Source organism: Nanorana parkeri, unplaced genomic scaffold (assembly GCF_000935625.1).
Source record: "Nanorana parkeri isolate BGI_ZX_2015 unplaced genomic scaffold, ASM93562v1 scaffold404, whole genome shotgun sequence".
NCBI classification, from domain to species: domain Eukaryota; kingdom Metazoa; phylum Chordata; class Amphibia; order Anura; family Dicroglossidae; genus Nanorana; species Nanorana parkeri.
The window spans coordinates 255,971-280,598 of NW_017306672.1; positions in this window are offsets into that span (position 1 = coordinate 255,971).

Genomic DNA, 24,628 nt, shown 5'->3' on the forward strand with positions numbered 1-24,628 from the left:
CATGGAGTAGCTATGCAGCTAAGACAGCGTTCACTCTCCTGGAAGCTTGCCTTGGAGTGTGTCCGTGGGAATTTGTGCCCATTCAGCCAGAAAGGTATTTGTGAGTTTAGGTACAGATATTGGGACATGATAACCAGGATTACATGTGGTGTTCCAATTCATCCCAAAGGTGTTGCGTAGGGTTGAGGTCAGGCTTCGTGCAGGCCACTTTGAGTTCCTCCACACCAAACAATATCTTCATGGAGTTGGCTTTGCCAACAGGGTACAATCATGCTGGAACAGGAAACGGCATTCACCAAACTCTTGCCACAAATTTAGAAGAGAACAATAGTCTAGATGTCTTTGTTTGCTGCAGCATTAACTGTATTTTTCACTGGAAACTCCTGAACTCAACATTTGGCGATGTCAGGCATGAGGTGGAATGTCGTTTTCTTCTCGTCAGCCAAGAACAGTTATCATTTTACACTTTCCAACAACAACATTTTTTTTCTCTTTACTGCCAGAGGAAAGTACAATATCATTATACAATCTATTCCATAGTAGCAATTTTCTACAATGTGGTATCTAATTTTGCACAAACTTAATTACATGTAATACTTGTTTATTACCAAATCATGAGGACTATGTTAATGCTGGAAAATCTGTCTAATGGCCTCAGTTCTCACGATGCAATTTTGTCTAGGGGGCTGAAATAATGCTGTATTACTCACATGATCTTTGGTCCCATGGAGGACAGCATTCACCTCTCTCCTCTCCGCTCCAGCTGTTGAATGTCAGCATCCTCACGTGTAATGCAGGGAAATGGACCTGATGACATCAGTGGTCCATAGCCTGCGGGATCCCAGGGGAGGTGAGGATTATGGGGTATTTCTTTATGCCGTCTGTTTTAAAGTTGAACTCCAGGCAGAACAATCATTTCTATGAATCCTTAAAGTGACATTAAACCCTCAGATTTTTTAACATAAAATAGTGTAATGTGTGCCTTACTGTAATCCATGGTAGTTTCTCTTCTCTTTGCTGCTCTTCCTTTTAAATCTGTATCTGTTCTCATGCTGGGCAGAACTTCTGTTTTGCAGCAGACTGACTTGTCTCAGGAATGGCTACATGGTGTCTGTGTATAGGTTTGCAACCTGAGCCAGCACTACAGGAAGAGGCACTCAGCTGCAAAGGGAAGTTCTCCCCCAGCATGAGAAGACATGAGGATTTAAAAGGAAGAGCAGCAAAGAGAAAAGAGAAACTACCATGGATTACAGTAAGGCACACATTACAGTATTGGTTTATGTTAAAAAATCTGAGGGTTTAATGTCACTTTAAGTAATGACTGCCCTTACTTGAGTTTGCTTTCCTTTTCATTTAAAAATCCTAACCAAAGCTGTGTATTCCAGCCTCTGGGCAGAGAACTTGTGTGCCGTCTGTAGGGGTCAAGCTGGCCTGAACATCTGACTGGTCCTATCCCTGCTCATCCACATCCATAGACTTTGATGGGCCGGATATACTGATAAGAAGGGCGCTTGCAGCTATGGAGGTGGTCACAGAAGGAAAAAAAAAACAAATAAAAACTTCCCTGTCAACCGCCTGCAAAACCCAACACACATCTCTACAAGCCCAAAATCCATCTGGCATGCAGTTTTTTTTTTTTTCCAATCAAAATTTTTATTTTATTGTTTTTTGCACAAAGATATACAAATACAACGATACAACAAAAGAACAAAAGAAAACGATGTCTCCTGCATAGGGTACATTCCGCCCAACTTGTTAGCTGCGCATAGTATTCAGTTTACAAAAACTTCACAAACTCGTCGAGACCGTTAGCACAGAGGAACTGTGTATTAGATTGCAGGTCTCACCTTTACCCTGTCAGTAGTGACTTCCAGCGGGTATCCAAAGGAAACATAATAAAAAGGAAAAACAAGAGAAGAAAAAGAAAGAGACAAATATAAAGAAAGAAAGCTCCGCACCCCCCTCTCTCCTCCGGGGGCCTACACCACCACTAAAAGCGGTCCCGACTGCCCACTGACCCTCTAATGTCTACTGCCCAAAGGGCCCTCGTGTGCGCCCTGTTACCTCCCCCCTTCTCTAATGTTGTTGAACTCCGCGCTACAGCAGAACACTGTCCAGGGTGCCCATATTTTTGCACACTTGTCCATACGGTCGTGTTTGGTAGCCATGAGCTCCTCCATCTCACAGCGAACGCCTTCTCCGCATCTGTAGAAAGCACAAATCGCCTGTACCCGCCCCGCCTCCACTAGGTGGATAAGGTTGATTGCCCGTGTCGTGTTGTCCCTGGCCTCTCGGCCTGGGACAAACCCCACCTGTTGTTTTCCCACCAAAGTGGGGATGTGCGGGAGAAGGCGGTTCGACAGGATCTTGGTGAACAATTTCAGGTCAACATTAAGCAAAGATATGGGCCTATAGCTCGAGCAGATCTGGGGATCCTTGCCTTCTTTGGGGATGACCGTAATGTGTGCTTCCAACGACTGGCGAGGGAGGGTAGTTCCCCCGCGAATGCCATTGAATGCTGCGAGGAAGTGCGGTCCTAGGAGATCTTTATAAATCTTGTAATATTGGGACGGTAATCCGTCAGGGCCTGGGCTCTTCCCTGGTTTCGTCTGGGAGAGCGCTAGATTCCATTCGGCTTCAGTAATGGGGGATTCCAGGGTTGCGGTCACCTGGGAGTCGAGTGTAGGCATCTGAGACTTTTGTATGTATGTGCGAATCCGTCTTAGTCTCTCTGTCATTTGGGACCGGTCACGCAAGGTCGGGGAGTGCAGGTTGTAGAGTGCACTGTAATATTCTCTGAAGCATTCCACAATCTCAGGGGGTGAGGAGGTCGTGGAGGTCGAAGTTGTCCTGATGTTCTTAATATGGGAGCGGTACATTTTCGACTTCACCGCCTGTGCGAGAAGTTTACCTGATTTGTTCCCGCCCTCATAATATATCCCGTTCCGCAGTGTAAAAGCCCTACGTATTCCACTATCTACTGCTATCTTGAGTTCTTTCCTGGCTTCTACCAGTTCCATCAGCGCCTCATTCGCCAATGACTCTTTGTGGAGGGCCTCCAATTTAGAGACCCTGTCATACTTGCGGATCCTTTCCCTTCTCTCTTTTTTCATCCGAGCTGCCAGCGCAATGCAGCGGCCCCTAAGAAAGCACTTATGCGCTTCCCATACTGTCATCTGTGAAGGCACACTGCCCACATTGACCGCAAAGTACGTCTTTAGGTAGTTGGCCAGTGTGCCCGTCACCGCAGCATCCACCAAGAGGGAGGTGTTCAATCTCCAAGTAGACGGTCTAGTTAGGGGGGTTTGTAGGGAGAGAGCAGTCAAGGTCGGGGCATGGTCAGAAGTCGTAATATTCCCTATGGACGCTGAAGTAAGTCTTGGGAGATCCCTCTGAGTGACAAAAATGTAGTCGATTCAAGAATATTTACTCTCCTCTGGCCCCCCGTCTGATCTTGAACAACCACGGCGGGCCTCTTCGCCCTAAGTCCGCAACAGTGATGCTTCCGGGACTCTTTGCATAAAACCGTCGTGCAGCTCTAAACTGGCTGCTTGTAACATAAAAAAAAAAAACAACACCAACTGCGTGTAAGAAAAGAAAAAAAAGGAAAAGCTGCGAGTGTCCATCCCCGATCGATGCGCTGATGTTAGACCGCACACCCCTCTATGGCGACGGGGGGTCAATATTATAGCCATCCGCTGGTACGGGACGGGTCACTTCTTCTCTTCCTTCTCGCTGCTTCCGTTGTCGCCGCGGGCGCATTCCGGACCCTCCGGCCTCTGCCTGTCGCAGACGGGGTGGCGTCGCCAATTCAATCGGGTCTGTTCCTTCCATGGCTTCTGGTACCCGCCTCAGGTCCGCATACCAGTCAGGGATCGGGACCTCCGGTATTCCTATGCGACTGCAGAAGTCCGGCACATCCTCAGGCAGGCGTATCATAGCCGTCTGCCCCCTATGTGTCGCCACTAGGCAGAACGGGAATCGCCAGCGATAGATGATGCCCTTGTCACGTAAACAGGCTAGAAGGGGGCGCAGGGCCCTGCGTTGCTGCAGCGTAATCACCGATAAATCCTGGAACAGCATTATTGTACACCCCTCAATCACAATCGCTTCCCTGGTTCTGGCCTTCTGAAGAATCTCCTCTTTCAGAGGGAAGCTGAGCAAGCAGCATATGACATCCCTGGGTAGATCATCAGCCGCGGCTCTAGGTCTCAGGGCCCTATGTGCTCTAACAAGCTCTATGGGGGACTCAGCCGGGCGCTCCAGTAAGTCATCAAACATGTGTCTCAGGGTATCTGGGATGGCGTTAGGCAGGATCATCTCAGGGATCCCTCCGAGTCGGATGTTGGTCCTGCGTCCCCTGTTGTAGAGATCCTCGAGATGCCTCCGCATGTCGATTAGATTACGGGCTGTGGCATCGCCCTGACCTTGGAGCTGGTGAATCGCCATATCTCTCCCGCGGCCTGCTGATTCAACCGCCGTCATGCGTTGTCCTACATCTTGGATGTCTCGTCTTAGCTCCGTGACAGCATCGCTTAGGGCCGCCTTGATGTCCGAAGCCATCGAGGAGAGCTCCGCTTTAGTCGGGAGGTTCTGAAGGTAAGAGGGCACCTGAGAGGCGGGTGTAGGCTCCTCGGTCTTTCGCGGTGTCTTAACCTTTTCCGGCCTGGTCTGGGTGAGCGCCATATTAGGTGAACCCGATACCCCTGCGTCTGCTTTCTGGGGCCTGAAAATGTCCGGAACTTGCTTGCCTATTCAAGATTGCGAGGGAGTCCGGACCCTGGATTGGTAGTCCAGCTGTCCGATTTTCATATTAGTCCAAAAAGGGGCTAAAGTAGCTTCGTGTGGGTCCCTGTTGGCCGGAGCTCTCAACTCAAGCTGCCATCCGCCTCGTGGTGCAGACCACGCCCCTGGCATGCAGTTTTAATAGGCACACATAGCAATCAGACTTAACCCTTTCGCTGCCAAGGCCCTTTTCCCCCCCCATTTTTTGCACACATGATTTAATCCACATTTTAGGCCTGAAAATTACTTCAAACTCCCAAAACATTATATTTTTTTCTGAAAGCCAACATCCTGTAGAATAAAATGGTGGCAGTAGCATTTTTTTATGTTGCACGATATTGGCGCAACTCTTTATCAAACCCAAAAATGTAGTGAAAAATGCACTTAAGTTAATTTCAGTGCCCCAAAGCACAATAAAAGACCTTTTTTTTGTGTAAAATATAAAAGACGAGGTTACGATGAGTAAATAGATACCCAATGACCTGCTAGGTAAGTCCGTGGCCGCGAAGGGGTTAAACTGCGGCTTCTCGCAGGACCTTCCTCCCTGCTCCCTATTCCCGGACAGTGCAGGGATATCTGTGGCAGCTAATGATGTAATGAGTATTAAAAACTTTTCTGGTGGCTGGTAAAAAAAAATATAAAATAAAAAAAAAAATAATAATCAGAAAACAGAAATAAAGCGGGTTATGTGCAGAGCTTACCTTATTTTTTTTCCTATAATGGTAAATGTTCTCAGTTTAAAAATGTGATATGTTTTCTAATTTCTATTGTGAATGAAAAATGGGGTTATAAGAGTTGCAAATCATTACATTCTGTTTTTAGGTATATTTTACACAGCGTCACAACTTTTTATCTGGAGTTCTGTTTTAAACTTACATCTAAGACAGCGTTAGGCAAACTCCAGCCCTCCAGCTGTGGTGAAACTACAAATACCATGATGCACCTGTCTCTGGGAGTCATGCCTATGGCTTGAGACTCTTGCAATGCCTCATGGGGACTTCAACAGCTGGAGGGCTGGAGTTTGTCCACCCCTGATCTAAGGGATCAGAAACAGGGTTAATACCCATTGGGGAGGAAAGGGTAGTGGTAAACTCGAGGCATAAGGGCAGGTTGGTGAGAATAAGAGAAGCGTTTTCACTGCTCTGTATTGCAGGCAGCATGGGTATGCCATGGGGGCACATGTGAAGGTCTAGAGGTCTGCCAGCTGGGCACCACTGTTCTGCCATCTAATAATGACAGTACCCCATGGACTGTACCTTTCCACAAATCGTTATTTGTACTTTGTATCAATGTAATCACATCAGTTACTTTTTCCAATTAATATTTGCCTTAGTAAATACAATGTCTTTATGGCTGCTCTTTGTAGAGTAAACTGTACAGGCTTACAGGGATTACCAAGCTTCCTGCATGAATAACAATCTCGCGTTGAGCTTTTTAGGCAACAGCAAACAAACTATTCCAGGACAAACTGCCGGCCCTGATTCATGAGTAAATTATGAGGACTTTATTCCTCAGCTTTACAATGCGCCCGTCTTAGCTCTTGCTTTATTTTATTAGCATGGTGTTTACTTTTCATGGGTCAGAAGGTTTAAAAGGGAAATAAGACTTTGGCTTTATTATATAATGTTATTTTCCATAGCACCGAAGGAAAACAGATACATGCAGAACAGTGATCCTTTTAAATCAACAGGACTGAAAATTAGAGGTCTAATAAAATGAATTTTAGCTCTGCACTAAAGTTTACCACCACTTCCCTTTAACATTTGATTTTCAGTTCTAATCTCGGAAATAAATGAATGTGGTACACCACTTAAAAATGATCAAGTACATAGGAAGCCAATGCAGAAAAAAAAAATAGAATATTGTGCACTCACAAAATGCTTTACTTGGCCATCCAACAATGTATAAAGATTGCTTAGTGCTGCCCATTAATAATGTACACTGCCTGGCCAAAAAAAGTCACCGCCTGGATTTACCATAGTATTGTTATGATCTGAGGGTGCTTCATTTGTTCAGGTCTAGCTTTAGCAATGTTCACTTCCCAAAAAATTAGGTAAGCTGCCTACCTGAATGACCAGGTTTTTCCCATCAATGGATTGTTTCTTCCATGATGGCACATTGGGCATATTCCAAGATGACAATGCCAGGATTGATCGGGCTCAATTTAATAAAGAGTGGTTCAGGGACAATGAGACATCATTGTCAAACATGGATTGGCCACCACAGAGTCCAGACCTTAACCCCATTGAGAATGTTTGGGATGTGCTGGAGAAGACTTTACCCAGTGGTCTGACTCTCCCATCATCACTACAAGATCTTGGTGAAAAATTAATGCAACTCTGGATGGAAATAAATGTTGTGAAATTGCATAAGCTTACCAAAACAATGCAGCAGAGAATGTTTGCCGTAATCAACGCTAAAGGCGGACCAATCAAATATTAGTGTGTCACTTTTTCTCTGGCCAGGCAGTGTATATACAGTATGTTGTTGGATTACCTAAATGAAGAATCTCATGAATACCTGTCAAATACCTGCTTAATATCTTCAATTACAATTTTAGAAAAACGAAACATTTACTTTAGATTAAGGCCTCCAACATATACTGTATATTGCTGTGTGGTCAAGCCTCTGCATCTGAACAAGTCTAAATCGGAAAAAAAAACAATGAAAACTGGAGGCTTCCTCATATAGTTCAATGTAAAGCTGGCCACAAACTTTACAGGGTAATTGGACAACTAGGCATTATCGCTTCATCAAGGCATCTGTTAGAACACTTTCAGGTCTGCCAGTACTACCAATGGGGTTTGCAGAATCTCTGCCAAGATTTCCAGAATCTCTCCCATGACTTCAGCACTCTCAAAATTTCTGCCAATACCATTAATGGTGCTCAACGAACCCCTGCTAGGAAATCCAGGTCTCCCTGAAACAATACTGGGTATGTCTCCTGAGCCATGGCGTATTTAAGCAGATCTGGAAGTGGCTACTGCAGAGTTTTCTTTTCAGCTATGTTGCTTTGTGTTGAAAGAGCCATAATGCTTTACAAATTTCCTGCTTTGTTGCTGACCCAGATCGACCTGACCACTCGCTTACCTGCCTGGATCCAAACATCTGCCTAAACCTGGCCATTCTGTTGCCCCGCCAATTACAGACCTCTGCTTGGACCTGACCATTCTGCTGCCTTACCATCCTTTTCCTGGACCTGACCATTCCCCAGTCTCTTGTGTACAGTCTTCCCATTATAGCCCCTTGTCCCCTGCTCATTCCCTGATAGAGGGATCCTGAGGAATGTGACCTGGTACTAGCACTCCATGAAACCCATCTCCACCATAAGGATCTCAAATAAAAACTGGCTGGTACTTGGACTCCATGTGTTGGGCAAGCCTGCATCACCATCAGGGGTTGTTGCCCTAACAGAGTCTCTACGTCCCTCTGGGTTTCTAAAGAGAAAAATAGTCACTCCAGGCTTTGAATCACAGAATGCATGCTGCAGACTATGCAAACACTAGCTTGTCCATCTGCCAAGAAACCTCAGTCAGCAAGTCTTTTGGTTCTCTCAGACATTAGATCAGAAATTACTAGATCGGGTGACTCATCTAATGTCTATAGGCATCTGATGCTGTGCTATAAATTAGTATGTCAAGCTGATGGCAAGTGGTTGGGGAGCCACAGACACAAAACCTACTTATTTCGTAAGCGATTCAAACTGCACGAAGAACTTTCTAGTGCCCCAATACATAGGAACCAAATAGTTACATAGTAGGTAAGGTTGAATAAAGACCCAGGTCCATCCAGTACAACCTATGCGTGTGAACCAAGAAACTCATCTAGAAGTTTCTTGAATTTATCAAAGCAATCAGCGCATACTACTGACTGTAGAAGGGAATTCCACACTTTTACTACTCTCAGTAAAAAAAAACAGTAAGATTAAACCTCCTCCAGATAATCATGTCTGTCAAATAAAGGGGTAACTATAGGGTCTTTCCCACTGGCCAAATTCAGTGATTAAAAGTTTGCAAAGGATTGACCTTGTTCAATACTCCAACAGGTGCTGGCTGGCAGGAGCTGGATCAGGTCTATAGGGGCAATGTCAACTTGAGCATTTTCTTTCCCAAATGCTTCAGTTTCTAATACTGGCGCATGTTGTTCCAGTCGTCCACTTAATGCATGCTCTGATGTAACCCATATAGCCTTCGGAGCAAGCTGTAGACACAAAGATTTCCTCATGTTCTTCAGCTGGGTTCTGCAGCGTCACTGGAATACAGAGTTCACCCAGCAGACACATTAACATCAAAAAACTTTGTTCCTTCACATTTTTAGCTCTGCTTGGGGTTCTAATGGAAAATATTATTTTAGATTGATTTTGTGGTGGATACTGCTTTATTAACATCCTCAAATTAATAGGGAGTTTAGGAACCAGTCTATCCAGTTCAGCATCCAGGACGACAGCTAGAGAAAACAAAAATTAGGCACCAGCTGTCATTTTTGAGGAGCATTGTCTGCATGGTTCCTGGGACTTGTCCAGCCCTGATTTACTGCACAGTATATATTAGCTGCAATAAGCAGAAAATAATGCACATTTTAAAACAATGTCTTAAATAAAATCAGAATATAAAGATAAAATGAGGAGCTTTATATGCTTTGTAAGGATTAGGGTGAGCAGCTAATATGAAGTCGTGTTGTAAAGTAGTCACCCCTCCAAGCTCACTCCCGTGATGGACTACAATTGTTTTCCTGAAAACGCAGCGGCAGGTGTGGTAGTCAGATGTTTACACTGGACACAGTTGTGTATCCTCATCACGTCTTTGTGTTTTGTGCCTATGACAACCCGTTCAATATGTTATCACCACCCAAACATGTCCTCCAGAGAGAGTCACTATGACAATCAGCACATTACCAGTAATAACGGAGCAACGACCAATCACCTGGAATATCACCTGCAGGATTTTCATTTTAGCATGCTTAATGATTGTATACATAAGTATATATAAGTTGTGATAGCAATTAAGTCCTAATCCAAACTCTGAGTTATACTGGAAACTACAGAGCATTGTCAGTTTCTGTATTTTAACCATTTCCTATACTGATTCTCTATTAGAATCCCGACCATTTCCTATACCGATTCTCTATTAGAATCACAACCATTTCCTATACGGATTCTCTATTAGAATCCCGACCATTTCCTATACCGATTCTCTATTAGAATCACAACCATTTCCTATACGGATTCTCTATTAGAATCCCGACCATTTCCTAGACGGATTCTCTATATGAATCCCAACCATTTCATATACCGATTCTCTATTAGAATCCCGACCATTTCATATACCGATTCTCTATATGAATCCCAACCATTTCATATACCGATTCTCTATTAGAATCCCGACCATTTCATATACCGATTCTCTATATGAATCCCAACCATTTCATATACCGATTCTCTATAGAATCCCGACCATTTCCTATACCGATTCTCTATTAGAATGCCGACCATTTCATATACCGATTCTCTATATGAATCCCAACCATTTCATATACTGATTCTCTATTAGAATCCCGACCATTTCATATACCGATTCTCTATTAGAATCCCGACCATTTCCTATACCGATTCTCTATTAGAATCCCGACCATTTCCTATACCGATTCTCTATTAGAATCCCGACCATTTCCTATACCGATTCTCTATTAGAATCATGACCATTTTATTTTACAGATGCTCTATGAAAATATTGATCATTTCATATACAGATTCTGTTATAATAATGACCATTTCATATACAGATTCTGTATTATACCCAGGATTGCTTCATATACATATTCTCCATTATAATCATGACCATTTCATATAACGATTCTCTATTAGAATCAGGACCATTTGATAAGTTTTATTGAAAATTTTAGTGCCGGCTTCATAAATTCCTCCTTCTGATTACACGGGTCTTGGGAAGAACAGGACTGTCCGGAAGTCTATTGAACAGACATACATACAGCATTTAAAATCAGAGAGAGCTGCAACCTTTCCCTACGCTATCCAAAAACATTTTAAAAAAGTTTTGAGTGGAATTGGGCTTATCCGCATCCATATACACTTTCGCGGTCTTCCAAACACATTTCTTCTAGTTAAAGCTTAACTATCAATTTTGGGCCAGCTTGGTAAACTCTTAATTGATATGTCACATCCGGAGGGCAGCAGGGGTGTCTCTGTGCAACATACAGGAACTGCTTTCCTGTTCCAGCCGAGCTGAAACAACTTCTTATCTGATACATTGAACACAGGGAGTCACTCATTTGCCACCTTTTCTATTCAGAAAATGTCTTATTCTTTTCAATCAGTATAAGGCATGCTATGATTTGATGAGGTAGAAAGCAGAGGCCTATGATGTTATGAGCTACCATCATCCAATCAAAGAACACCTTGTATTCATTAAAAGAATAAAACACGTTTTCTGAATGGAGGTGGGAGCGACTGTGTTCAGTGTACCGGAGGGGGACGTCAATGCCGGAACAGGAAATAACGTTATGCATGTGGCACAGACTACTTCAGTGATTGTGAGACACCCCTGCAGCCCTCCGGATGTGACATATTGATAATTACAGGCAACCAAGCTGGCCCAACGTAAGTGTTAAAATAGATTATTTCTAAAGTTCCACATTAACCAAATAATTCAAGTTTCTGGAAAAGCGGATACCCTACAGATCACAGCACGGTCCTAAAAACCACCAGCAATACGTTGTGCTAAGAAAAATATTCAGTGCATGCAGCTTGACATTTTAACCAAACCATAAAGGAAAAAAAAATCCATCTGGTCTAAAGCTGCAAGAAATAGATCTGTCAAACTGATGCCGATTTTGTTTTTCCTCTCCACAACACACATTTAGATGGAGCATTTTGCACAGTAGCTGCGGTGCCCTGGGGTATCAGGCAGCAAGAAAATGAAAAATGTCTGTCTGCAGCAAGCTGCCTCATGGTATCTCCTCCCAGTTGCTACCGAGAAGACCAACTTCAAGTAAAGTGAAATATCAAAGTTTTGCTGGATCTCTAGGTGTACTTCCAGAGTAAACAAATAAAAGACAAGTTTCAGTTCTAGAACAGTATACAAAATAAATAAATGAGCAGTTAAAGTTCAGGCACACAGGCATATTTGTGAGCAAATACAGGCTCAGGGCTGTCCCTACGGCATTCGCCACATGAGGTAATGAGCGGTTGTTCCGAGGGGGTTGGTGGATGCTGGCAAAGGATTGGCCACTTGCGGTTGGGTGTTGCTGTTGGGTGTTGCTGTGCAGATTTTTAGTTCTGGTGGGGCCGTTTGAGCACAGAAACTGGACCGTGCTGTCAGCAGCTCTCTCCGCCGTCCCGCCCAGCTCACTGATGTCACTGGTTGCCAGGCGCTCGGCGGGACATAGGCCGTCCTGCTCAGTTCCTGGCAACCGGTGACATCAGCGAGGTCACAGGTTACCAAGAGCTCTTAAGCAATCTGTGATGCTGCGGCCGCCCCCCTACCACCCGGCTGCCCCCCCAATGACATTCCACCTGAGGCAACTGCCTTATTATAATGAGGGCCCTGTACATGCTTATTTGCATTCAGCGTAAAATACATCTATTTGCGTCACCTGCTAACTGCTTATCTGCCAGCCGCCGCTGCTGTCTCCAAGGAATGTATGGACTTGTCTTACACCTCCTAAATTTTTTATGCTTTCCCACTAATTTTTATTTCTAAAGTTTTCTTGCATCTCTGAAACTAGTTGTATGTGATCCCATTAGCGCATGCGTACACGAAGGACCATCTCCTGAATATGGCTGTGCCAAGATCTGCAGAGATCGAGCGCTTTGCTGGGATGGAGGATGACGCAATCACAGCAAGGTGCTTGATCTCGCAGTTCCTCCTCTTCCTGAAACCCTTGATCTGCATATACACAAAAGATTTCTATATGATGAGCTTTTGGGGGCAGGAGGATAGGAAATGCCATAAAGAAACAAAGATGGTGCCCACTTCAGCAGTAGCATGGAAAAACAGCTCTAAACAAAAATCACAGCATGGATCATAACAAGCATGAGTATTTAGTAAGGAAATGCTTACATTTATATGTGAGGTTCTGAGGTTTTTGTGGGGTCGGACAGCTGGGTTTACTCCTGCTTTAGGAGAAACAGACACAGGCGATGGCACAAATCCAATTTTCTGCATATAGAATGCATTCGTTCTTGGTTGGGGTGACCTTTACATACAAGGTAAATATGAATAAATGTCACCAGCACACCACCAGTATTGCAGTCCAAAGAGTTCGTTTATTGGAACGTCATGTCACCAAAAAAACATCACAGATTCTCTCGACTAGCTTTGACTATTACTATACAGGATTTTTTATAGCGTCAACAGATTGCACAGCACTTACGCACAATATAAAAGGTTACAATACAATTCAAGACAAGATGGTTAGGAGGGCTCTGCCAGTGAGAGCTTAGATCACAATGGAATGGAGAGTACATTACACCCCTGACAATTGACTCACTGATAATCCTCTACAAGAGTTAGCTGTGATTTTATATATACACACACCAAGCCTCAAGCGGTCTACACTTTCACATTATCAGTCTACAAGTGACCTTTCAGCTTTATGGTAAATGGCAGCACAGAATGGCTCCCAGTAAGATCATTAGTTCCTAGACTGCGCACATGTGCCCTTTTCACAGAAACCCCCCAAAGTAGGGTAAGCCTCTACATAATTCACCTCCGGGCTGGGAGGACATCGCCCACCTTGTGGCTTTTTCCCCTGTATCAAAGGGAAGCCAACAGAAAAGCTGCTTTTGCATATCAAAACGGTCATGTTTGCCCTCTCGTGATCTAGTGTACTGGTTAGAACTTGGGAGATCTAGAAAGTGATCAGAGGTTTCATATTCACGAACAGCATGTGAAATCTATATGAACTATGTATGTATACAACCAAATATGTTTTCAAGGATACCCGAGGCCTCATTTACACAGGCTTAAAAAAAGAAGAGCTCCAGGAATTAAACAATTTTACTCTTGCAGAGGGGCCATCTATCCATTTCAAGGGTTAAGTGCTCATTTTCTATAGGGGGCCCAAATAAAGCAGATATACTCACCTGATCAAAAGTCCCATGGCTGTCAGTAATCACCTCTCTCTCCCTCCAATAAGGCTGTGGAAAGTCCCTCGGCATCCTCATGTCTAATGCAGGCCAATGGACCTGCAGATGTGATATCAGTGGCAGTAGTGGAACAATCACCATAGCGAATCAGGCAGCCGCTATTGGGCCCTGGGCACATGGGGGGGCCTGGGCAGGACATCCCCCTGATGCCATGCGGGGCGCCAGGATCGCTATGGCATCTCAGGCTGCTGGCGGTCACAGGCGCCTGTGAGGAGGAACGCGCCGCTGTTCAGATCACTGCCAACCTGTCAGTAATCTGTGCAGCCGCGCTTCCTCCTCACAGTCGCTGCTAAGTCAGTGACAGCCAGGAGCTTGCGGTGGGGAAGGCAGGGCCCAGCGGCGGCAGCGGACAAGGGGGCGGGGCCTGGCGGCAGCAGTGAAGGAAGCGGACGGCGGATCAGGACTGACAGGTAAGAGGTGTGCCGGGGTGTGACCAGCCCACCTGAGATCCTGCAGAGTCCACCATAGAGAGTCTATGGTGGGCTCTGCAGGGTCACTCATGTGGGCTGCATGGGATATCAGGGGGGCTCTGCAAGGGGCATAACTAGAAATCACAGGGCCCTGCACAAAATTTTGCTATGGGGCCCTGTGATTTCTAGTTACGCCCCTGGTCAGTGGTCCTTAGCAGCCCAGCAGGCTCAAGTATCAGGCGAGCATATCTGCTTTATTTGAGCCCCCTAGATAAAACGAGCACTTAACCCTTGCAGTGTGGGGGCACTTTTTTGAGTCTTTTTTCATTAAGTGCCAAGTGTTTATATAGCCCCATGAATTTCTGCAGTGCGTTACATACTATTCATTCTCATCAGTGTCTGCCCTTATGGACTTTACAATCTAAGGTCCATTAGGCATACACACACGCAAGGCAGAAGTGCTGACCACTAAGCCACCGTGCCACCCACATGCAGCAAGAATGAGCGGATTATTTCATCTGAATTGATAAGTGGTTCCTGGCAACTGCAGCCATTCAGAAGGTACAAAGCAATAGCAGGCTGACTGCGGTCACCTGCAACTCGGCACGGATGACCAGCTCTGGATGCAAACAGATAGCATTCAGTGCCGTCACTAAGCCTGATGAAGGGAAGCTGCAAGGTTCCGAAATGTTGCACAATAATGCTTTGACGTGCCTAATGAACGGCAATAAAAGATAGTTCTGGATAAAGATTTAAAAGAAGAACTATGGGGAGCGAAATGCACTCATCCCCATAGTTAGAGACGACGCTCGACACTGAAGCCGTCACACCTTGGCTCAATTGATCGAGAACTAACCGATCACATACCGAAAACGACTATCAGAGGCACGCTACATGTTCAGTACACTTCTGGGTCCGTCCTAGCAATGCTAACGTTACCAAGAATGTCCCACATACTCCAAATTAAACCTGGTCACATCTAGTGTAACAGCTGGAAAGGGTAAGTGGGACAATTACTATCAGGGCTGTAGCTACCATGGGGCGAGTGAGGCACTCGCCTCAGGTGCAGCTGAGAGGGGGCGCAGCCAAGGCCAGCCTGGCTGCGCCCCCTCGCTCCTGTTGCCATGGCGAGCACAGGCCACAACAATGGCGCCAGACGGCCAACACAGCTTCTCCTCACATTCCCCGCTGCATGGGCAGAGGACTCCGTGTCCCCAATCTCTTTTTCTAGTTTAAAAGGGAAATGTCAGAGGTCTGTTTAGACCCCAGATATTTCCTCGAAGCCCCCCGAACCCCCCCCCCCAACACACACACACTATTAGACATGTGCAAAGACTAAATTAACGGAAACTAAAAATGTTTTCATTAGTTTCGTCAAACGAAACAAATTTGCATGCCATTTGGTGCCGCCATCCTGGAGGCGGGGCGCATGATGTCACATGACGCCGTGCGTGCATGCCATAGGGTGACATAACACGTCTGTTGGGGGCCACAATTTTCTGTTCTTGCCTTGGGCGCAAAAGGAGCTAAATAGGGCTCTGATTACTATACATCTCCATTCTAAGGCCTCATTCAAAGTGCCGCGCGTATATTCGCGTATTGTACCATATGCAAATAAATGGCTCCATACACATAGCTGCACACACATAGTGGAAATGCATATATGCATGTTTGCGCACGTACAGTTCATTAAAATTTCTATTACGAATGATGCATTCTGGGATTGCATATAGTGCACGCATATACGCCCGTATATACGCAATATACAATTTTGCTGTTGTGTGTGAATGAGGCTTATACAGCTGAAATCTAACATAGAACTATTGAAACACTAAAGCACACCGGTCTTATGAAAATGCTAGTTGCCTGTCTGTGGCTAGCTTCAATACCTCAGATCTGGAACAAACATGCAGTAAATAAAAGTTTAAGAAAAGTCATGATTACTACTCTGTACACATAATCTGGTTCAGTAATGTATTCAAGCATGCAACCAGCATTTCCAGAAGGAGAGGTCACCAATGGCACCCTGTATATTTCATAACAGGTTCCCTTGGATGTATCCGGCATTATACCCATAATAAGCAGCAGCACAGGAAATTACTGTATACCATGACTACTGTGCCTGCTATAAAGTACACCTGCTACTACGCCCACAACGAGCAAAGTATAGGGCCCCTTTAAAGCAGAGCTCCAGGCAGCTAAACAATAATTGCAATTCCCTAGAATATGGTAAGCTAATGGTGGAGTGAAGCACCATGCCATATTCGGGGAACACATCTTGAAAGAGGCCTTAGAAAAACAGAACCAGCCTGCTGGTCATCACAGCCAGATACAGCATGCCCCTACTGCCTACGTGGGCCTCGACGGGTTCCATGTCTGAGATCACCTCATTCCTAGCTCAGATCTGGGCTCTTCTACTTCCCCTATAACTGTTCTCTCTCTTTCCTATAGCCCTTATCAGACTCCCATATACTCCATCCATGTCACTCCCCTCTATGCCCACTACACACCCTTTTCTGAATGACTGACAGAGTAGCACTGTGAGACCTTGTACTAAACCGGATCAGTGTGTTCACAGCATTACTGTCCTGCAGTGAATAGGCACCTATTAAACTGACAATCTTCTCTCATGCTGCCTACTGATTCCAGAAACCACGATACGCTTACTCGATTTACCTGTTAATGTATTTAAGTGGAATACGGCATAGACTGTTATACATGTTTTTGTACTTATTGTCTATTAAATCTGAAAATTCAAAATAAAGAATTTTAAAAAAATAAATAATTGCAGCTTTTTATTTATTGATACATCCTTAAACGTATTTTTGTAACGTAAGTCGTGATAATATCTGAATTAGGTCTGGCATCAGCCTCTTGTAGTAAACTGAACAGCAGAGCTCAGACTAAGAGCGGGTGAAGCCGCACAAGGAGCCAATCAGATGTGTTACAGTGCAAGGAGTATGCTGAGAGAAGGAGAGAGCATAGTCACAGATGTGCTCATCGGTCTGCAGCTTCTCCTTTCACTGTTCAGTCACAGGGTGGGTGTGGGAGCAACTATGATTAAGGCCCTTTGCAGGTGATACAGGTAAGCAGATCATGTCCTTCGCATGCTGCGGACTGTGGATGATAATGTATTGGGACTTGAAATAGAGTGCTGGATTAATCACCTTTGGAGATGAATGGTAAAGCCTTCCGTGCACCAATGTACCCATTAAGTCAGGGGTACCCAAGTGTCAGCCCTCCAGGTGTTTTGGAACTACAAGTCCCATAAGGCATTGCAAGATACAGACATGACATGCAAATTCATGATGGGAGGGCCAAAGTCTGGTTACCCCTTCCGTAAGCAAAGGATGGACTAGCAGGGCAGAGCAGGTAGAGATTTTATTCATATACTGAGGGTTGGGAGGAAATCTTTAGGGGTCACTGAACTGTAGCAGAGGGAAATCAGATCGCCTTGCCAGACAGGACTGTGCAGCATAGCTGTGTAAATCTCAGGGCTGCATGACCTGACTTATGAATCCTATGGCAGGTAAAAACTGATCCTACGTATGCCTTAGCAGTTTGCCTGGAATTCAGCTTTAAAGTCATTCACAAAGAAGGCAACTCAGCTGAATAAAATTAGATTGTAAAACCTTACCAAAAAGGAGATTTCTTCATCAAAACCCAGAATGACGCACAACGCTAGTCAGGAGAGAACCTGTAACAGAAAACACAGGGCACAGCATTTAGGAGACAAGAGATAGCCAACATTTTACAAGCACAATAATAAGCCTGGTCAGGGTAGAAAGAGCACAATACCTCTTAGAATAAATACAAAAGAGAAAACCAAAACCAATCAAATAATAAGGTAATTACACTGAAGGATTGTGGGTAGTCATTGAATAGCAATACAATATTGTGTGCATAATTTGGGGTACTGCTACAGCAGAGAGTCAGCAACTAAGAAAGGAACTATCGGACTGTGGAAATTAAAGAGTAAGGTCTCATTTAGTTGGGTGAAGGAGAATAGATACTTGCTGTAGGTTATGGCCGATTAGTTGCAGCCAGTTTGTGTGCGTCCTCAAATGCCATCTCTGGACACACACTATGAGGTCAGTCAGAAACCAGAATCTAAGCCTGATGAAGGAGCCCCTGCGCGGCCCCGAAAACGCTTGTCGTTTGAATGACCAACAAAATGGAATTGCACTAACATGGAATCTTGCTGCTGGTGTGTTGGTGACTTCTGTATTATAGCAGGTTCGGTCAGAGACTCCATTCCCATGCAATTCAGTCTAACAGTTACATGAGAACAGCGGCGACGTTGACCATTAACTTGTACAGTGTAAGAATGTGACAGCCACGCTGGGTGCGAATGATCAAGCATTGTGCGAATGCAACATATAGCTGTCCCCAGCCATCCTTATAAATGTTCCCTATGTAAACGCTAATGATGAACGTCTCTTATTTACTCCCATTTAGTCTGTTAAAGCGTACCGTGCACCACCATGCAAGATATGCTCTATTTTCTAGCCACCAACCCCCTAGGGTTAGGGTTAGGGGAAAAAGTTTAATATATTTACCTTTCCTCCTGCTTCTGTAGGCAGTGGATGCCATTACCCGATGCACCCGAAAGCTCGCCAGAAGACACTTCAGCACGGAGCAGTAATATCTTCTTGTGAGATTTCAAGTAATTAGCAACACCCGGAATCTTGACGGAAAGGAGTTTACTTCACCCTCGCCTACACGCTCCAGGCTGAAGCTGGGAGAAAGTATGTATAATATCATTTTTTCCCCCCTACAGGCTTCCCCCCTCCCCATTTTGTTCTGTGTTTTACCATGGCCGTGAAAAGAAAAGCAAACCTTGCATTCTGCTGCAAGGTTAAGTTTAATAATAATAATATAATACACTGAGAGTCCAAAAGAAAAGAAAAAAAAAACCACACACACACACACACCTCATTGGACCGCCTTTAGCTTTGATTACAGCACACATTCGCCATGGCATCATTTCGATAAGCTTATGCAATGTCACAACATTTATTTCCATCCAGAGTTGCATTCATTTTTCACCAAGATCTTGTAGTGATGATGGGAGAGTCAGACCTCTGTGTAATGTCTTCTCCAGCACATCCCAAAGATTCTCAATGGGGTTAAGGTCTGGACTCTGTGGTGGCCAATCCATGTGTGACAATGATGTCTCATGCTCCCTGAACCACTCTTTCACAATGTGAGCCCCGATGAATCCCGGCATTGTCATCCTGGAATATGCCCAATGAGCCATCAGGGAAGAAAAAAATCCATTGGTGAAAAAAATTTGGTCATTCAGTATATTCAGGTAGTCAGCTGACCTCATTGGGGGGCATAAAATTGCTGAACCCCTAGACATGACCAATTGAAGCAACCCCAGATCATAACACTGCCCGAAATCCAGGTGGTGACTTTTTTTTTTTTGGCCAGGCAGTGCGTTATAATATGGCCGTAGGAAATTGTGTGGTAATTGTATAAAATATTGTTGGATTAAACCAAAAAGGGAAATTATACGGTTTTTCAAAATTATCAAAATCTGGAAGGCTCTCTCCCAAACGCAAAAATAATAATAATGGTAATAATAATTAAATACACGGACACTTCAATGTTTTAACCCATACAATGATACACGCGGTTTTATTATCTGAAGTGGCACACAGATGTTCCATTTGTATATACTCGGCTCTGACATGGACACGATTTCCAGTGAGGGGGGTCTACAGTTACGTGCGTTGTACAATTAAAATAGAATTTGCAGACGGAAACATGTTCCGAGTGCGCTCCGGTTACAGAACCTCATTCATTGAATGCATTCTAGGGAAGCTGTGGGAGGCCGGGACTTTTCTGTCCAGAGGAAATACCAGACACGGCTCTGTTTTGCTTTGTACTTGCTGAAAATTCTAAAATAATTCACACACAGCTTGTAAAGTACAAATATTTGTTATCAAAGGGAAGCTGACCAACCTCCCATCTTTGATTTAGCCGGTATGCTTTTATACTATAAAAAGCCCTGCGCTCGCTTCCAAAATATAGCAAAGAAAAGTAAATTGTTTGGTCAGGACCCGCTCCTCCATTTCCTATGTATGTAGATTGCATGAAGACTAATACATACTGTGCCCCTTAAAGGGTATCTATATTAAAAAACTAAAAATAAATCTGTATTTCTATATTGAATTTCCATAAGTTCTCTCCCACTCCTAATAACCAGAGCCATCTAGACGTTTGTAAGCTTACTTATTGAAGATGTCCATAGGATGTACTTCAATGCACTGATACAATTTCACTCAGCTCTGTGAATATGCATTTCCTGGTGTCACCTCTCACAGAGCCTGCCTTCTGAACTATAACTCAATGTCTGAACAATGTAACATTATCAGTGCTTGCTGGAAGCAATGCATGATGGGATACGTAGTCTTGAGAAAATGAGATGGCATCACATCAAGCAGCAGTCGAGCAAGATGTTGAAAGTGATGGGCAGACGGAAGGCAGCACTCACTACATAAAAGGGATTTTTTTTCACGCAAGCTTTGATTGTATCATCAATCTCTACTATGTATTCCTATTACAATGCTGATGTTATTACAGGAGAGTGTATGTCGGGACTTTACAACTCCTTCAAAGTGTCAAGCCAAAGACTTTCTTTTTTTAGCTTTGTGCCTAAAAGTGTGTTAGGGCTACAGAACACTTCCCCTATCTCCATAACATGGGGAGGTGGGGGGGGGGCTGTTCTGTAGTTCGAACACACTTCCTGATAATATCGTTTGCCATAAAGCTGCAGTCAACAGAAAGATGCAAGCACACAAGATTTCTGTCAAGACAAACCGGTATATTTAAAAGGGACGTCCCTAGCCTTTTCACCACCTGCAGCAGGGTGTGTGGCCTCTATATCATCTCCCCGCCCAGCTCCAGGAAACCAGCGACCCCACTGGTTGCCAGGAGCTGTAGGGGAGGCTGTCCGGAGCATCCAAGGTTGCCGAGAGCTGGGCGGGGAATGATGTGTACGGCCCTTACCCATCTTCCTTGCCCCAGCTCCTGGCAGCCAGTGATGTTACTGGTTGCCGGGAGCTGGGCAGGATGCCAGCTAGAGCGTCCCAGGTTGCCAATAGCGGAGTGGGGAATGATGTGTACGGTCCTTACACACATCTAGCCCCACGTGACCCAAAGAGATATCGTCTGAGGTCACAGCTTCAGGCTGTCTCATTATACGGATGGCCCTGGGTATTTTTTTGCACTTGAACAGATAAACCAGGCCCCAAACCCTTGTCCTTGTATCCCTTAGTCAGTCAAGCTGGCCCAAGGGCCAACAATCCTCATTCACTGTAGCACAAAGCCAGACCCAGCATCGAAAAAACAATACTGGGAACAGTTCCATGGATGAACTTGGTTTAGGTTTTTCAAAGCCCTCACTTCTTGAAAAATACAGAAAGAAAATATTTATTTTGCCAAGGCCGAGCCGCTCATCCTACGCAGAACTTTTCATTTCATTTTTAACTTCAAAGTTGCATAAAATGAGTTATTTCTTGATTTATTCCAATGAATGCAACATTAAAACCATGCAGCTTCTCCTCCGCCAGCCGTGTTGCAGTTTAGTATTAATTATTAACTCCCCTTCAAACACAGCAAACACTCCAGCTACTTAATTACATCCAGCCCTTCACAATGTTTATACAAGGCATTAAAAAAAGTTAATATTTTTGGCATCCATCTGGCTGCAGGGGGAAAAAAAAAATGAAGAGCAGCACATTGCAACATTTAAAGTGTTACTCCACCCCGGACACAATCCCTATGGTAAAGCAGCACATAGATGTGCAGTAGAGGTTAAAGTGATATTTACGTTTTCAAATGCTGATGAAATCACTTACAATGGATGCTCCTCCTTGATGTATAAAAGCTAGTTTCCTGCAGAATCAGGTGGTCCCCTGAGCACTGGTCTTGATAGCCTGGTTCAGGGTCCGTTACCTTCCAGGGTCCTATGGAGCCACCCTTGTGTGTGCTAGTAAGCTGTGTGCGTCTCCACAAACCTACAAGCATGGCGGGGCAAAGCTCCTCCCCTGCTTATACTCTCCCAAGCTAGGAGATGTTGTTGGATATTGTGCTCTCCCTTGTGATCTACTGGACAGGAAGTCCAGGGAATCAGAGCTGAGAAAGTTGGAGCTGTTCAGAAACATGACGACTAAGTGCTTACGTAAAAATGTAAAGAAATACTGGACAATGTATACAATGTACACTCTAACAATTTCTTCAGCTAAGTATCCATTCCCTTCAGTCCCCATTCGCACCTTTGCATTGTGCGATGTGCGCCAAAGCAAGCTCTTTGAGGCACAATCATGCAATGCGTTTAATACATGTCGCGATTGCTGTGCCGTTACTTGTTAATGAGACCCCAAAGAGCCCGTAAAACGTGTTTTTTTCCAGCACTTGGATGCGAGGGAAGAAACCATGGGACACTCGTAGCTCAAAATGCTGCATAATCTACTTTGTTAAAACAATTACTGAAATGGACGATGCACGGCAAGAGACACGCACAAATGCGCGTTCCTTCAATGCATAGGAGGACAGCGAGAAGTGTTCATTCGTGGCCTGTCATACGGCAGACATCTGTCTGTAGTAAAACTATAGTTACATATACACAGCTATACACATCCACAGTTTCCCCATGACATTAAGCAAAATTATAAGCTGAACCAGCATTATATAGAAACTCATATAACCATTCCACGATTAGGGCCGAGGCTTATGGACGTATTATAATACTCCTATCAATGCCAGATCTTTCCAAAATGCACAATTTGGTATGCAATTACTTGCGTCTATGTGTACAGCATTAAAGCCTCAGATTATTTAACATAAAACAATACTGTAATGTGTGCCTTACTGTAATCCATGGTTGTTTCCCTTCTCTTTGCTGCTCTTCCTTTTAAATCTGTATCTGTTCTCATGCTCTGCAGAACTTCTGTTTTGCAGCAGACTGCCTTGTCTCTGGAATGGATACACTGTGTCTGTGTATAGATTTGTATGGGCTTGAAACCTGAGCCAGCACTACAGGAAGAGGCCCTGAGCTAAAAAGGGAAGTTCTTCCCAAGCATGAGAAGACATGAGGATTTAAAAAGGATTTGAGGATGAGGATTTAAAAGGAAGAGCAGCAAAGCGAAGGGAAACAACCATGGATTACAGTAAGGCACACATTACAGTATTGTTTTATGTTAAAAAATCTGAGGGTTTAATGTTACTTTAAGCATGCCACCCGTTCACACCATATGCACGGAGGCTGCACTGCTGTTTTTTCCAGAACACACCATTCACAACCATACACTTTTTTGTGTTACCTTCTGTTGGCATGCGTTGAAAATCGGATACCAACCGATTCGGTGTGAATGGGGCCTTAGGGCTTCATCTATAAATGTTCCACTCAGCTTTGCTATTCAAATGGCACTAGTGCCCCTAGATGACACGGATAACTATTGGAAATTCCTATACTCATCAGTGCCATGTAGGACCGCTAGTGCCATGCGCACTGCATCTAGTGCCCTCCAAAAGCAACTTTTATAAATGAACCCCATAGGGTAAGCTATGAGGATGTCATGAGCACCCATTCTAAAAGACCAAAGGGTTACGTTAGTCCTGCCAACTAACCTGTCCCTATTGCTAGATGTCATTCTAGTGTTACATAGTTACATAGTATTTGAGGTTGAATAAAAGACACATGTCCATCGAGTCCAACCTATTGTGTGTGTGTGTGTGTGTGTGTATGGGTCCCTGTGTCATCTCGTTATTAGGAGTACCTGTACCCCTGTATATTACCGTTTCTCAGGAACGATTCCCCACTATTAGCTGAAATGACTGCTTGTGGCAACGAGTTCCAGACCCTAACCGCTCGAACTGAGAAGAACCCCCTTCGCCCCTTGTGTTTGAATTTTTTTTCTACCAGTTTCAGGTGGTGGCCTCTAGTCTTTGTTACGGAATTAATCGTAAAGAGTTTGTTGCCAATGTCGCTCTGACTATAGAACATTTTGTACCCAACTCCACGCACCACAATTTTTATGGGTTTTTATTATTTTTCTTAATACTTTTTTTTAGACTGTAAGCCCTCACGGACAGGGCCCTTCTAACCATCTTGTCATTAATTGTTTTGTAGCTGTAATGTCTCTTATATTGTGAAGCGTTGCACAAAACTGTTGGTGCTATATAAATCCTGAATTATAATAATAATAAATAACACAATAAATATAATAATGATTAAAACAATATTATATTAATAATT